At 57.4% G+C, this 5000-nt stretch overlaps 2 non-coding genes and 1 pseudogene across 2 annotated transcripts; all 3 read right to left on the reverse strand.

Moving 5' to 3' along the window:
* LOC144424981 (large subunit ribosomal RNA) overlaps positions 1–1231 on the reverse strand; it is a 3695-nt pseudogene extending 2464 nt beyond the window's left edge.
* A 289-nt stretch (positions 1232–1520) lies between these two features.
* On the reverse strand, positions 1521–1674 carry LOC144425011 (5.8S ribosomal RNA). The gene has a single exon (XR_013477182.1). It is a non-coding gene; the product is annotated as a 5.8S ribosomal RNA (ribosomal RNA).
* Positions 1675–1972: 298 nt separating this feature from the next.
* On the reverse strand, positions 1973–3782 carry LOC144424939 (small subunit ribosomal RNA). The gene has a single exon (XR_013477158.1). It is a non-coding gene; the product is annotated as a small subunit ribosomal RNA (ribosomal RNA).
* Between the last annotated feature and the right edge of the window lie 1218 nt (positions 3783–5000).

The raw sequence follows: 5000 nt of genomic DNA on the forward strand, positions 1-5000 counted from the left end.
CTCTAATCATTCGCTTTACCAGATAAAACTGCGACAAAGCGCCAGCTATCCTGAGGGAAACTTCGGAAGGAACCAGCTACTAGATGGTTCGATTAGTCTTTCGCCCCTATACCCAAATAGGACGATCGATTTGCACGTCAGAATCGCTACGGTCCTCCACCAGAGTTTCCTCTGGCTTCGACCTTCCCAGGCATAGTTCACCATCTTTCGGGTCCCAACATGGACGCTCTTGCGCGACCGCCCCGGCAGAGCGGGTGCGATCGGCCGGTCGTGCGCCGGCGCCCGCACGGGGCTCCGGGTCCGACCTCGTTCGGCCAAAGGCCGCCTTCACTTTCATTTCGCCTGCGAGTCTCGAACCACTCGACGACTCGCGCTCATGTTAGACTCCTTGGTCCGTGTTTCAAGACGGGTCGGGAGGGTGGCCGACGTGGCCACGGACCCCGAGCGCGTCGACGGCGCGCCACCGAAACGGCAGCCCGCCGAACACCGGCACTGCGTACAGTGCAGGCGAACGACAAGCCAGCCGAACGGCGACGGCCGCACACAGAGAGCGCGCGGCATCCTTTCCTCGATCCGCCGCCGGGCCGCACCGCCCGCGCGCTGTAACACCCCCGCCGGAGCGGAGGCCACCTTCGCGCGGGGACTTAGACCAACGGCAAACCGGTCGTGACCCGCGCCGGTCGCTAGTGCGCTGAGACGGTGCGCGAGCCGACTCGGCAGCGGCGCCTTAAGCGTCCGCGAACCGAGACGGCGCGCCCCCGCACCCAACTGAAAGCGAGCCGGCGACCTGACGGGCCCTCCCGTTTGCCTCTCAACGGTTTCACGTACTCTTGAACTCTCTCTTCAAAGTGCTTTTCAACTTTCCCTCACGGTACTTGTCCGCTATCGGTCTCGCGACCGTATTTAGTCTTAGGTGGAGTTTACCACCCGCTTTGGGCTGCATTCCCAAACAACCCGACTCCGAGAAGACCCGAAGCGGCCAAGGCAAGCGCCCCTATGGGCCTAACACCCGCCGTGGGACGAGGCCTCGATCAGAAGGACACCGGCGCTCGCCGTTAGCCGCACTGGGACTTCCGTACGTCACAACTCGGCGCGCTCGAAAAGCGCGCAGATTCGACGCTGGACTCTTCCCGGTTCACTCGCCGTTACTCAGGGAATCCCTGTTGGTTTCTTTTCCTCCGCTTAATAATATGCTTAAATTCAGCGGGTGCTCTCGCCTGAACTCAGGTCGTATGTGTCAAGCGGGCCCGCTTCTTACACGGCCCGCTGGCATCGCAAGTCGTCGCCGCCGGCGCCGACCGAGCGCGTACCGTCGCCGCCTTGGCCCACGGTCGGTCTTGATCTCGTGACCGGACCGACCGACCTGGACCCGCCCCTCGAACGTAGTTGAACACGTCGAGGGGCCGGCGGTGTACGGGACACGCGGTCGCGCCGAGAAAGCTCGGCGACCGCTTCAACTTGGGGCGACGCCCGGCCGTCTTCGCAGAGGCCAGGCGACGGCCCTCGGGTGAGGACGAACGCGACCCTGAGGCAGACGCGGTCCCGGGATTGACCCGAGACCGCAATTCGCGTTCAGAAGGTCGACGTTCAATGTGTTCTGCAATTCACATTACTTCTCGCACTTGGCTGCGTCCTTCATCGACTCGCGAGCCGAGTGATACACCGTTAACAGTCGTCCTCGACGTTTCGCCCGGCGCCGAAGCGCGCGGACGTCACACTGTGGGATCGACCACAAAACCACCACCGACAACAACTACACAAAAACACCAACAAACGGCGCCGAGCGACCGCCGGGCTGGGCCGGCGGCACATCGAGCGCGGTGCCCAGAAGCCACCATCGCACTCGGCTGCCTTGCTATGCCAACGTGTTACGCGTGTCGCACGGGGCGGAACCCCGATTAACGGCCGCCCTCTCGGCGGCACCCAAATACAATTAAGTGCGCGGTCGGCCGGGGCCTACCACCACTTTCGGTAATGATCCTTCCGCAGGTTCACCTACGGAAACCTTGTTACGACTTTTACTTCCTCTAAATGATCAAGTTTGATCGTCTTCTCGACACGCCGACGCGGCCGTTGCCAGCCGCGACGGGGCCGATCCAAGGATCTCACTAAACCATTCAATCGGTAGTAGCGACGGGCGGTGTGTACAAAGGGCAGGGACGTAATCAACGCAAGTTGATGACTTGCGCTTACTGGGAATTCCTCGTTCAAGGGAAACAATTGCAAGTCCCTATCCCAATCACGAATGAGGTTCAACGGGTTACCCGGACCTTTCGGCCTAGGTTAGATACTCGCTGCTTCACTCAGTGTAGCGCGCGTGCGGCCCCGGACATCTAAGGGCATCACAGACCTGTTATTGCTCAATCTCGTGTGGCTAAACGCCACTAGTCCCTCTAAGAAGTTAGACGCCGACCGAGAAGGTCGCGTAACTATTTAGCATGCCAGAGTCTCGTTCGTTATCGGAATTAACCAGACAAATCGCTCCACCAACTAAGAACGGCCATGCACCACCACCCACAGAATCAAGAAAGAGCTCTCAATCTGTCAATCCTACCTGTGTCCGGGCCGGGTGAGTTTCCCCGTGTTGAGTCAAATTAAGCCGCAGGCTCCACTCCTGGTGGTGCCCTTCCGTCAATTCCTTTAAGTTTCAGCTTTGCAACCATACTTCCCCCGGAACCCAAAGACTTTGGTTTCCCGGAAGCTGCCGGAAAGGTCGTCATGGTAACGCCTCCCGATCGCTAGTTGGCATCGTTTATAGTCAGAACTAGGACGGTATCTGATCGTCTTCGAACCTCTGACTTTCGCTCTTGATTAAAGAAAACATTCTTGGCGAATGCTTTCGCAGTAGTTCGTCTTCCGCCGATCCAAGAATTTCACCTTTAACGGCAGAGTACGGACGCCCCCGTCTGTCCCTCTTAATCATTACCTCGTGCTCCGAAAACCAACAAAATAGAACCGAGGTCCTATTCCATTATTCCATGCAACGCTATGCAGGCGAACAGCCTGCTTTGAACACTCTAATTTTTTCAAAGTAAACTTATCGGCCACCGCCGACACTCAGTCAAGAGCACCGACGGAGAACCGAAGGTGAGGCGAACGCAACCAGTGACACGCCTTGCGACGGACCGGCGGCGCTCGCCCAAAATCCAACTACGAGCTTTTCAACCGCAACAACTTTAGCATACACTGTTGGAGCTGGAATTACCGCGGCTGCTGGCACCAGACTTGCCCTCTAATGGATACTCGTTAAGAGTTTTAGGATGTACTCATTCCAATTACAGGGCCTCGTTAGAGTCCTGTATTGTTATTTTTCGTCACTACCTCCCCGTGTCGGGAATGGGTAATTTGCGCGCCTGCTGCCTTCCTTGGATGTGGTAGCCGTTTCTCAGGCTCCCTCTCCGGAATCGAACCCTGATTCCCCGTTACCCGTTATCACAAAGGTAGGCACGTAGCGTACCTTCGACAGTTGATAGGGCAGACACTTGAATGATACGTCGTCGGTGCAGAGACCGTACGATCCGCGTGGTTATCCAGAGTCATCAAACGTCACAGGACGAACCCGGTCGGTTTTGATCTGATAAAAGCGCGCCTCCCGAAGTCGGCGCTTAATGCATGTATTAGCTCTAGAATTACCACAGTTATCCACTTCGCTTACGAGACCAAATAAACCAAGACTGATTTAATGAGCCATTCGCAGTTTCGCTTTACGAGAACTCGTACTTGCACCTGCATGGCTTAATCTTTGAGACAAGCATATCACTACTGGCAGGATCAACCAGATAGCTGCGACAGCTGCGCTCGGCCCTTGCTGGGCCGCCCGGCGCGTGCTCGTCGCATTCGTTTAAGACCGAGGCGATCGCCTGCGGCCGTACTCAGCTTCGACAGTCGCTGGCCGCGACGTCCACGCTCTCGCCGGCAGTGCCAGGCGGAGCGATTTGCGTTTTTTCTTTGCTCGCCCTCTCTCGGGCTCGATCCATTCAGTTTCGCACAAACAAGAGCTCTGCCGGCCGCCTGCAGCGGTGCCTAAAACCCGGGCATAACAATGCGACCGTTCTGCTAGGCCGACAAGCGCTCAAGCCAGACGCTCGATCGAACGCCCCCTACATATTAGTCGAGACAACGGCTCGCTCATTAGCATCGCGTTTGTACTTTAACTTTTTTTGGCTCGGCTTTTTTCGACGCCGATGCCGGCGACGCAGCACTCTCTCGCCCGCCAGCCACCGAGAAAAGGGTGCGCTCCGACCGGCCCCGCACCGTACGCCGCTCTTTCTTGGCTCATTCGAGTTTACTGTCTTTCGCTCTGACATGCCTTACCTAGGGTTAGGTTAGTATGCTTGCACGTTTGTACTTTAACTTTTTTCGGCTCGGCTTCTTTCGACGCCGATGCCGGCGACGCAGCACTCTCTCGCCCGCCAGCCACCGAGAAAAGGGTGCGCTCCGACCGGCCCCGCACCGCTCTTTCTTAGCTCATTCGAGTTTACTGTCTTTCGCTCTGACATGCCTTACCTAGGGTTAGGTTAGTATGCTTGCACGTTTGTACTTTAACTTTTTTCGGCTCGGCTTCTTTCGACGCCGATGCCGGCGACGCAGCACTCTCTCGCCCGCCAGCCACCGAGAAAAGGGTGCGCTCCGACCGGCCCCGCACCGCTCTTTATTGGCTCATTCGAGTTTACTGTCTTTCGCTCTAACATGCCTTACCTAGGGTTAGGTTAGTATGCTTGCACGTTTGTACTTTAACTTTTTTCGGCTCGGCTTCTTTCGACGCCGATGCCGGCGACGCAGCACTCTCTCGGCCGCCAGCCACCGAGAAAAGGGTGCGCTCCGACCGGCCCCGCACCGCTCTTTCTTGGCTCATTCGAGTTTACTGTCTTTCGCTCTGACATGCCTTACCTAGGGTTAGGTTAGTATGCATGCACGTTTGTACTTTAACTTTTTTCGGCTCGGCTTCTTTCGACGCCGATGCCGGCGACGCAGCACTCTCTCGGCCGCCAGCCACCGAG

This window comes from Styela clava, chromosome 6 (assembly GCF_964204865.1).
Source record: "Styela clava chromosome 6, kaStyClav1.hap1.2, whole genome shotgun sequence".
Taxonomy (NCBI): Eukaryota; Metazoa; Chordata; class Ascidiacea; order Stolidobranchia; family Styelidae; genus Styela; species Styela clava.